This window comes from Prionailurus viverrinus, chromosome B4 (genome assembly GCF_022837055.1).
Source record: "Prionailurus viverrinus isolate Anna chromosome B4, UM_Priviv_1.0, whole genome shotgun sequence".
Taxonomy (NCBI): Eukaryota; Metazoa; Chordata; class Mammalia; order Carnivora; family Felidae; genus Prionailurus; species Prionailurus viverrinus.
In genome coordinates, this window is record NC_062567.1 from 50,215,238 (window position 1) to 50,227,299 (window position 12,062).

The 12,062-nt window shown below is 37.8% G+C and overlaps 1 pseudogene; it reads left to right on the forward strand.

Moving 5' to 3' along the window:
• The first annotated feature begins 511 nt into the window (after nucleotides 1–511).
• On the forward strand, nucleotides 512–1,102 carry LOC125170925 (40S ribosomal protein S8-like; annotated as a pseudogene).
• Nucleotides 1,103–12,062: the final 10,960 nt, after the last annotated feature.

Here is a 12,062-nt window from a genome sequence, read left to right on the forward strand (position 1 = left end):
TTTGACACATGCTACAACATGGCTGAAACTTGAAAACATAAAGCTAAGTGAAAGGTTGCATATTGTATGATTCCATTTATAGGAGATATCCAGAACAGGCAAGTCTTTAGAGACAGAAAGTAGATTAGTGATTGACAAAAGCTGATGTAGGAAAGAGGAACTGAGAGATGATGGCTAAGAGTATGAGGTTTCTTTTGGGGGTAGGAAAAATGTTCTAAAATTGTGATGATGGATGCCCAACTCTATAAACATACTAAAAAACCACCAAGTTTTCTACTTTAAATGAATGAATTATATGAGCTGTGAATTCTATCTTAATAAAACTTGGTAAAAATCATACCACCAAAAATTTTTTTTTAAAAAAAGTAAGTAACAGTATATTGATGCAATGGAATATCATGCCGTCAATAAAAGGCATGGGAAATGCATTGTTGAGGGAAAATGACAAAGATAGATTGTTAATAAAAAAAAAAAAGCATCTGTTAGCTTTCTTTCCAGCGGGCTGTGAGTGATGGGCATCCCTTGGGACAACTGGGCAAGACCAGAGGCAAAAGAAAGCCTTTCCACAAGGAGCAGAAGTTTGAGCTGGGACACACTCTGTTGCACTAAGATTGGCCTCTGCTGTATACACACAGTCTGACTTTGGGGAGGCAACAGTAATTACCGTGCCTGGAGGCTGGATCTGGGGAATCTCTCCTGGACCTCCAAGTGTTCTATGTACAAAGCAAGGATCATCGATGTTGTCTGCAAATGCATCTATCAATGAACTGCTTCACCAAGATTCTGTGAAGAACTATATGATGATGACAGCACACCTCCCAACCATGGATGAATCCCACTATGTACTGTCCCTGGATCGGGAGGAGGCCCAGCTGACTCCTGAGGAGGAAGAGATTAAAAAAAAAAAAGATCAAAGAAAATGAAGAAGAAATATGAGGAAAGGTCAAAGAATGCCCAAATCAGCTTCTGGAGGAGGAGTTCCAGCAGGGCAAGTTTCTTGTGTGTATCACAAGAAAAGCAGGCCAGTGTGGCAGGGCAGATGGCCTTGTGCTAGAGGACAGGGAACTGGAGTTCTGTCTATCTGAGGAAAATCAAGGCCTAGAAAGGCAAACGAATCCTCTGTCCTCCCATCTTCATTCATGTAATAAAGGTGCTTATTTTTAGAAAAAAAAAAAAAAGGGGGAGTGTATATAGGAGTGTATTTTTTTCTTTTTCTTGGTAACAAGAATAAGCAAACCTAAGCTTATTCATGCATAGATAATTTCTGGAAACAAACACAAGAAGTTATTAGCAATGTTTGCTTCTGGAGACAGGACTGACATTCAATGATGGAGGAATATATTCTTTTTACTTTGTATTCCTCTATACCTTTTGTGGTTTTTTTTTATGAACACTTTGATTAAATTTTTCAAATTATCTTAAAATTATGTGACAATGCTAAAGTTCAAGTTCGCTCTAATATTAATTGATCATTTGTTTCCTTCATCATTATTCATTCTTTAGGAAGAAATTTCACCTAATTAGAAAATTTCACCTTTTAGGAAGAAAGTGCACCTCCTGTGTGTGAAAGAAGCCTGATTTAAAGATTAAAAGTTAGATGATGTAAATGGAGAGATATATTTCAAATTGTAGACTAAAGACTTTAACGTAAGACCTGACACTGTGTGAAACTCCTAGAAGAAAACAGGAGAAAAAGCTCCGTGACATAGGTCTTGGCAATGATTTTTTTGGATGTGATACCTAAAGCACAAGCAACAAAATGAAAAATAAACAAGTAGGACTACATGAAATTAAAAAGCACCTGCCCTGCAAAAGAAATCATCAACAAAGTACAAAGACAGCCTAAGGAATGGGACAAATATTTGTAAACTGTACATCTGAGAAGGGGTTAATATCCAAAATATATAAAGAACTCATACAGCTCAATGGAAAAAATCAAATAACCAATTCAAAAATGGGCAAAAGGTCTGGATAGACATTTCTCCAAAGAAAATATATGAAAGGCTAACAGGTCCCAGGACAGAGGTTCAACATCACTGGTCATTAGGGAAATGCAAATCAAAACCACAATGAGATATCACCTCATGTCTGTTAGATTGGTCATTATGAAAAAGAAAAGAAATAAACTCTGGCAAAGATGTGGAGAAAAGGAAAACCTTTGCACTGTTGATGGGATTGTAAACTGGCACAGCCACTATGAAAAACAGAATGCAAGACCCTCAAAAAATTAAATATAGGATGATCATATGATCTGGTTATTCCGCTTCTGGGTATATATGTCCAGAGGAATGAAACACTAACTTGAAAAGATATCTGTACCTCTGTGTTTATAGCAGCATTATTTACAATAACTAAGACATGGAAACAACCTAAGTGTCCACTAATGGATGAATGGATAAAAAAGCTGTGGTATGTGTATACACCCACCCACCCCACACACACAAAATTAAATATTATTCAGCCATAAAAAATGACAAAAACATCTGCCATTTGCAGCAACATGGATAGACATTGAGGACATTACGCTAAATGAAATAGGTCAGAAAGAGAAAGGCAAATATCGTATCATTTCATTTACCTGTGAAATCTAAAAATAAACAAACAAAAACAAAAAGCCAAAGTCATAGAAAAAAGATCAGATTTGTGTTTCTCAGAGGCAGGGAGTAAGGGGAAGGAGAATCGGAGGAAGGTGGTCAAAAGATGTAAACTTCTAGTTATCAGGTAAGTAAGTACTACGGATGGAATGTATAGCATGATGACTATGGTTAACATCTATATGATATATGTATATGAAGGTTATAAAGAGTAAATTCTGAGTTATCACAAGGAAAATTTTTTGCCTTTTTTTTTTGCTTTCTCTCTTTTCTTATTTTTTAATTTATTACATTTTTAAGTAAACTCTATACCAATTGTGGGGCTTGAACCCAAGATACTGAGATCAAGAGTCGCATGCTCCACCAACTGAGCCAGCCAGGTGCCCCCCTTTTAATTTATATTATTTTTAAATAAATGCTTTCTCTTTTTATAAATGCTAACTAAATTATTGTAGTAATCATTTCACAATGTGTATGAATCAAACCATCAGGCTATACACCTTAAACGTACACAGTGATGTATGTTAATTATATCTCAATACAACTGGAACAAATTAAAATTAAAACATTGCGATGGGGAGAGAATGAGATCTGTTGCTCTTGTTCAAGTTTACACACATTGCTAGATGGTTTCAAAAGACTGGGTGTTCCCTAGGGCTTGTCCATTATTGTTATGCATGAAAGCAAGTTCTGAGTGCTGAGCATTAGCAAACTAAGATCTTTCATGGACTCAAGGTCCAGTAAAGATAGCTCTTGTTTTTATTGGAGTCAATAGCTGTGAGAGAAAGTTTTTCCCTTAATCGTTTGTTCTTTCATTCAACCAATATATATTGAGTGCTTGCTTTTACAATGTACTGGACCAGGCACTGGGTATATAGTGGTGACTAATAATAATCATACTTAAATTTATTGAGCCATTAACCAGAGCATGGTTCTGAGCATGTTACAGAGATGATCTCATTTTCCTCACAAGAATGCTGGGATATGGATACTACTATTACACTTTTGAACAGAAGAGGAAATTAGAGTTTAGAGAGGTTGAGTAGGTTACTCAAGATTACATAGCTAATAATAAGCAATGACCTTAGGGTTTGAACCTATGGAATCTGATTACAGAACATTTACTTCTTTTTTTCTTTTTTAATGTTTTTATTTATTTATTTTGAGAGAGAGAGAGAGAGAGGGAGAGAGAGCGAGCAGAGAGCATGGAAGAGCAGGGGGAGCTGCAGAGAGAGAGGGATAGACAGAATCCCAAACAGGCTCTGTGCTGTCAGTGTGGAGCCCTACATGGGGCTGGATCTCATGACCATGAGATCATGACCTCAGTCGAAATCAAGAGTTGGACGCTTAAGTGATTGAGCCACCTAGGCACTCCAGAACATTTACTTCTAAACATTATATACTGCCTTTAAAAGCACCATTAATTTCATCGTGGGAGAAGGGAATCTTGCCATTCTATCACTCCCGCATGATAGAAAGGAATAGTTATCAATATTACTAGCAAGGAAGAACAAGACAGACATTTTTCCTGCACTCACTCAATTATTCAACAGAATTTTTTTTTTTTTTTAATTAAGTACTGGGGCACCTGGGTGGCTCAGTCAGATAAGCATCAGACTTTGGCTCAGGTCATGATCTTACAGTTCAGAGGTTTGAGCCACATGTCGGGCTCTGTGCTGACAGCTCAGAGCCTGGAGCCAGCTTCAGATTCTGTGTCTCCCTCTCTCACTGCCTCTCCCCTGCTCCTACTCTGTCTCTCTTTCAAAAAGAAATAAAAAATTAAAAAAAAATCTACCCTATGCTTAGTACTGCTCTAAGTCCTGTGGCTATAACGGTGAAAAGACTGGTAAGATCTCTGCCCACAAGGTATTTACATTCTAGTAGATGAGAAAGTCTAAACAAGTAAAATGCAAAAAATAACCACAAATTGAGGTGAGAGAGAAATTGATTACAAGAGTAGAGTAAAATAGAAGTGAGCTATTTGCGATTAAGGGTCAGAGAGAAACTCTCTGAGTAAGGCGACAGTGGCCAAGATGGTAACATGTACTCAAAACCATTTACTTTGCCTTCTGGGCACAGAGCTAAACAGCATTTCCCAGGCTCTTTCACAAATTGATGGAGCCAGTGGAATCTGGGCAAAATTGGCAGACTCCTCTTTGAGGCCTGGTGCTAAACCTCTGCTGTGATGCTCCACACATTCTTCCTTTGTCTTCTTGCTGGGCACAGACAGTCCAGTGAAGGACTCTGAGGCCTTAGAAAGTGATAAAGCCACCTACTGAGGAGGGACCCTGAATCCTCATTAGGAAAGCTGGCTGTAGGAACCTGACATGAGCTGATTAGACTGTGTCATGACTGAGGGATAAACGTTTTTTTTTTTTTAACAAGCCACTGAGATTTGGGGGTTGTTATGGCAATTAGCACATCCTGATACATTAAGCGCTATTGAAGCTAAATCTTGAGAGATGAGAATGATGTAGTGTGGGAAAGAGTGTTGCAGAGAAAGGAAATAGCATGTGCAAAGGGTCTGAGGCATGTGCAAAGGGAAGGAACTGCTGTGGACAACAATCTGAAAGGTGCCAGTATGCCTGCAGCCTCAGTGAGTGAGGGTGTTGAAGTGGGGAAGCGACACCTGCAGCCCAAGAAGGCAGGTCTTTGCAGACCTTGATGTGAGGGCTTGATTCTCAATGCAATGAAAAGCCATAAATGTGTTTCAACCAAGGGGGTGGCATGATTCATGTGATAAGAATAACGTGAGTTGTTAGTGTAGAGCAAATTAGAACACGCAAGACTACATTTAGGACCAGGACAAGGTTACATAATTTGTGGGGCCCAGTGCAGAATGAAAATGTGAGGCCCCTGATAAAAAATTATTTAAAATTTCAACACTGCAACAGCAGAGCATTAAACAAAATACAGGGATGACTCCCAGGTCATCGCAGCGGGAACGGGGGGCATTGGGTGTTTTCTCCAAGTGACGGGAAACCGGAAGAAGCATGGGTTATCCCCATGAAGTGATCATGTGGAAATGGCAACGGTGGATGGTAACTACCTACACCACTTAGGAGAAAAGAACAACCTTCACCTGAAAGGGCTGCAGGGGGAGCTGAGCCTGTGATGAGATGCAGATTTTAATTAAAGCAAGGTAAAGATTTGTTTATTAATCAAAGTATGGGAATTTTAGAGGGCACAGTGTGGTGGCAGAGAGTGTGGCTGACCAAAGTGGCTAATGAAGGATGATATTCAGTTCCAGTCCTTCCTTCCTTCACTATCAGTGATGTGCATGGTGATGAGAATAGCAAAGAACATGTCCTATCAGATTACTCTCAGTTCTGTTCCTAATTAGAGCCCAATAAAGTGGCTTATAATAACTAAAACAGAGGAAACACTTTATTTAGGGGGTCAGATTATTGCCAGAATCCTAGATGATGAGCTTACTTAAGGCAACATGGGATCTCCCATAGTGTCTGAGTCTTTCATATTATCAGCCTTTCTCAGTGCTTTGGTGGTAAGTGTCTCCTAGACCTCCAAGGAGTCTGTGGTTTATCCAAAATCTACTTTCAAATCTATTCTTAAAATGATTCCAAGCAGCCCAAGTTATTAATTTATAATCTAAAAGAAACAAAACAAAATAAACTAGATTATTTTTTTGAGCTAGCATACACCTTTGCTAATAAACTAACTCACAGTAAGGAGACAAACACATACCAACCCAAAGCAAAATTAAATATACAGATAAAATGCTGGTAAAATGCTGTTTTGCATAGATTTAAATATTGTAATTTGCTGGGTTTGTGAGGCAGGCGGATGCAGTTCATTCTGAAGTAGCTTTTGGGTCTTTTCACATGATTTGGCTATTCTTAGATTTCTGAGTCATTCTGTCCTCCATGCTAGTCGTTTTCAATTCCATATTCTCTATTCATGAGGGAGATACAACATTAACCAGTCCAAATTTGGCTATGTGGCTTAATACTCTGAACAAACAGGCTATATATTCATTCCTATTCTTAGCAATACCTTGGGACAAGTTGAATGTAAATAAAATATTTGGGCAATGCACTCTCACACTGTAGAATTTCTGGTAAGAGGTGCCAGGAAACCTTGGCATGCACATTATTGCATAATTGTTTTGATTCAATTTGGTTGTCTTCTTAATGACTAAAATCCCCAAGCAGTAGGAATACTTAGGAAAGAACAGAAATGTGGATAACATGGGATGAGCCAAAAGACCCTGCCAATGTTTTATCCAACAGAAGCATCATATCCTAAACACTAATGCAGGAGATACATTGATATCTGGAAATGAAATTCCTTTGACAAATGTAAGATAGTAATAAATTCTTTATCCAAGGTGTCATCATGGGAGCTAGGAAGTGTGAGTATAAATAGACTGTAAGGGGACTGGGAATTGAAATTTGAAATTCCATTTACATGGGTTTGTGAATACAGCAGAGGAAAAGGGAGAGAATCCACCAGATAAATTAAGGATTCCCAATGTTTTACTGTATTTTTTATGCCCACCTGATGAAAGTGTCAGCTAGATTGTTGCTCCTTGAGGATAAAAACCATAGCTCTTCATCCTCATATCTCCATTGCCCCAAATAAGGCCTGGGACATAATGGACACTTGATGACTATTTGTTGAACTATAAGAAACTTCAGTGGCAGGGTAAAGCAGGTCCACACTTATTCTTCCACCATATTGTTCTAGGGGAGCCACTGTGTGTTAGAACCACCTCCTTACCCTCCAACTAGCTTTTAGCCCATAGTCTCATCAACCACTCTGAAAATTTCAGTGGAAGCAAAGTATTGACTCTGTCCTACTTTTTACCACATCCTCCATTTTCCCCCATTTTTTCCATCAGGAAGGTTTAGGGAACCATATATGCCTCAACGGCAGTAGAATCCCTCCCAGGTGGAGAAGTATTAGCTCTGATATGACTTGTCTGGTAAGGGCTATCAATCTAACTTAGGCCCCAGACCATCTTCTTTGTCTTCAAAAATTACAACCAACTTGAGATAATTCTTGGCTCCCTCATTGAACAAGTAGATATTAAAGACCAAAAGGCAGCATGTGTATGTAGTTTTGTGTCACTTTGTACCAATATGTGGTACTCCTAAGAAGTTAGATATTATAAGTCACATGCAGATTCATATTCCATGCTTTTATGCGTGTTTGAGATCAATTTCTTTAGTACTCAATTCCACCGTTTCCTAAAAGGAAGCCAGAAGAAAGAAGTACCATACACATCATAGGAAAGAATTCCAGGAAAAAAAGGAATGGTCTACAGAGGCTTAGGCCACAAAAGTTGAACTAAAATAAATTCAGAAGAGTATCCATTGGAGCTAGTAATTAGGTCAATGACATTCTTAGTAGAAGCAAGTTCAATATGCTGCTCAGAACAGAAGCCAGTATTCTGAGGGTTGTGAGGTAAAGAAGTAGAAGCTGAAGGAGCTTGACCAAAAGAAGGAAGGAGAGAGAAGGATTAAGTCTATAGGAGAATTTAGGGTAAGTAATGAAAATGTTTTTAAATAGGGCAGACCTGAATGTGTGTAAAAGCTGTAAGAGAAGATTCAGTTTTGGCTAACTCCATATGTGGATAAATAGAGGCCAGCTAAGGCCAGGCCATGAAGTGGGTACAAGAACCAGGAAGCAGTCAGCTGGGTAAGGGATGGACAGGGCTGGCCTCTGGGCTGCAGAACAAAGGGAAAGAGTCCTCTGAGAGGAGAGATAAAATCAAAGGCAGGCCAACTTTTCAACTTTAATGAATCTAAAGGGAGACTCCTGATTTAAGGCAGTAAGATAAAAACAGAGTAAATAAAGCTGTCGTGAAAGTCATTGAAGCAAACTGTAGGAAGTAGATCCTGGAGAAACTGCCTATGCATTGGGAACATAGCCACCACTCTTGTAGAGCTCTGGTTGCCCTGCAGAGAAGGAAAAATTTAGGGTGCCAACCTGGCTGGGTAAATAAAGATGTCAAAGATAATGGAGAAAGAGTTTGTAACAGATAGAACAAGGTCCCTGAGGTCATGAAGTGTGTTGGCATCCTGACCATAGGTTGAGTAATTAACTTCATTAACATGCAAACCATACATGAGTTTCTGAGCCAAGAGGGAGAGTCAGCTTGAAGGCATTTTTTATGGGCTTAGATACCTGGGATCTAGAGCGGAAATTTCACTTGTGTTTAGACTCTGAGGGAAAAATACATATGCGTATTAAAAAGTTTGCATATTGTGTTTTTACAATCCCCAGTATTCTTAAACATTCCAAAAACTATGGCCAAAGAGATGTCATAAAATATTTGTGTTTAAATAACCTTTAGTAGTTTTTGCATGGTTATTATTCTTTCCATTTGAAAGGATATTTCTTAACCTAGTTTTCTCTGTACCAGTCCTCCAAAGTACTCCTCTTAATTTCCATTTAATGAAAATCTCTACATTTATGGGTTTGTATTTTCTTTGGATTTAAGTTAATCCTTCAAGAGGAGCGTTAACTCTCTCAAGCTACTGGAACTCTGCTTTCTGGAACTGTTAACATTTACTACTGGGGAGTGACTATGGCACCAGGGAGGAGTTGGCTCAGTACATTTTTTCAACCAAATTGCTAACATAATAATTTTTGAATCAGAATATTGGAACTAAAAATCTAGATTTAGAAAATTATTCACTATTTAAAGACAAAATAACTATGTCATGATTTATATTTTGTTATTTCCAAGTGTTTCTCTGAGAAGTCCTTGTGCTTTATTGTGTCTGTTTATAGTCCCTCATTCTATGAAATCCAGTATTATTTGACATTAAAAATCTAGGATAATGATGAAACTATCTGGTTTGTTGAAATTTAATATCTAGATTCAGAAAGAAAATAAACAGGAGAGGGAGGACAAAACTCACACTAAGGATTATTTATTTTTCATGTCTTTCTTTTTGGATTAAAAATATTTTTAAAAAAGAAGGAACTTTTTCTTAAACAGCATCAATTGCAATGAATACCTGGTCATTAGATGCTCATGTACCTCAATTATTCATTTTTGGGAATTATTAGTTTACTAAGTGAAGCTCATAATCCAAAAGAGCTAATCAGACCTTGAAATCAGGTCTCCAAAATCATAAATGTTGAGTCTCAGTTTTTATTGGAAACTTCTAGGTGTCTTCCATATTTACTAATGCTGTTCTACTTCTTGTCTCTCTAGAATTGCATAGCAGATTTTCCCTTACTTTGTAATCTTTGACATACACATGTATATAAAATAAGTTATTTATTTATTTTATTCTTTTTCCAACAATATTTTTATTATTTTGCCTTAAATTTTCAATTAAAGGTCTGGAAGAGGTAAATAATTAATAATTTGGATTTTTTAAAAAAATGCTGCCCTTTGCATAAATCTGAGATCTTGACATCTGCTAATTACATTGATAACTTGGAAAGTGAGTGGAGAATTCTTATTTATTCATGCACTTAATGAATGATATTGGATGTATGTTTCCTTCTGGCTCAACACTTCAAGGTCGTGCACTGATCCCCACATATGTTGTATCAATGTCGAGATATCACACTGTCTTATAATAATAACAATAAAAGAATAATTTATAAGGACATTTTAGAACTTATCAGCAGGCTATAAAATCTATTTGATTGAACAACATTGTAAACTATGGTTATTGTGCCACTGAATTAATCAAAGCACCAAAAAAATTATAGATCAAGAACTGCTGAGCCTGATTCTCTATTTCCAGCCAGAATGGAGCTAAGAATATGCTTTCATGGATGTGAACTATGCAAGAACTCTCCCTCTCCCTCTCTCATATCCTCTTTTCCATTTGTCTCCAAGCAGTAAATTATCCAGTAGTTACCAGTAATAGTGTTTAGAGAAAGATTTATGCCTATTGACTTCGAAAGGATTGGAGGTAAAACCTTGCTCTGGAGGGGAGAAAAAGCTGAACGTGTAAAGGGTACGAACTCTGTCTGGGTGGACTTATTGGCTCAGTCAAGAAATTAAAGTGACCTATTTGGTATCTACTATACATTTAACTGTGTGAAGTGTGGCAGTGTAAATACGAATCATAAGCTAATTTACTGAACATGCTGCAATTTATTTGGAGAGATGAATGTGATAGGATGATGTACAAATAATTAATATATTTCCCATTCTTCCTCCACCCTCATTTGTATACTTTGGGGCTGCGATGCAACCCCATTTTATCTGGGTAGGCATTGTCCAAAAGGAGATTCTCACTCATTAGCTGTAAATCGGAAAAAAATGGGAGAAGAACTGATTGGACAGAAGCAGCTGCCCACCCTAGTAGCATATGAACTATGATTGCTAAACTATGCAGGCAGGGAGGGTTGGAGGGGATGAAAGAGAGAAACAGAGGTCTTAGAAAATATTGAAAAGGGGATTATGATAGAATCTTACTATACTTAAGAATGTAAGGCTGAGAATAGAGAGGTTGAATGCCTCTGTCTAGTGGAATGCTGGAAAGTAGCAGTGTCACAGATGTGTCCTTGCCATATAAATGCCAATAATTAGTAAAGAGGGCTGTTTGGAGAATCTCAATGGCAGAACAGGCTAAGATAGCTGGGATAAGCTAGGCATTTCTGCTACTATCACCGGGGCTTAGTTTTGCAGCAGTCACCTTATGGCTTGATGGGGGATGAGAGGGTGTCTAAGGTAGCCTCCCTCACATGTCCGGAGACCTAGTGTTGACTATTGCCCATGATCAATGATCTGTGAGATCTCTCATGTTTCAGTAGTTGCTTCCAGGCCTCCTCCAATGGCAAGGATATTTTCCAAGAGTGTGAAGAAAAAACTAAAGCCTTCTTGAAAATTAGGTTCTGGAACTCCTACAACAGCACTTTTCTTACATTTCATTAGAGCAAGTCAAAAGGTGAGAGCTTAGCTTCAAAGAGTGGAAAAATAGATTCCACTATTTAATGGGAGGAACTGCAAAGTATTTGTGGTCATATTCAGTCTACCACAGTCTGCCCTCTGGCTATGCAAAATCTGCTCATCCCTCCAAAAAAGCCTCATCTCTTGGAGTGCTGAGACCTTGTGGTAAGCAATGCTTTGAGCATATGCCACACGTGGCTATTGAACAATTGAAATGTGTGTATTGCAAATTGAGATGTGCTGATATTTAAAATACACATAGGATTTCAAAGACTTAGTAGGAAGAATATAAAATATCTCCGTAATACTTTTTTATAGTGATTCTATTTTTCCCAGCTTTCAAGGGTATAATAGACATATAACATTGTGTAAGTTCAAGGTATACAACATGGTAATTCCATATAGGTATATACTGTGAAATGATTACCATACTAGGATTAATTAACACATCCATCACCTCACGTAGTTACCCTTTGTGTATGTGTGTGTGTGTGTGTTTCAGAGCTTCTAAGATCTACTCTTTCAGCAACTTTCAATTATACAATATAGTAGTGTTAACTATAGTCACCATGCTGTTCATT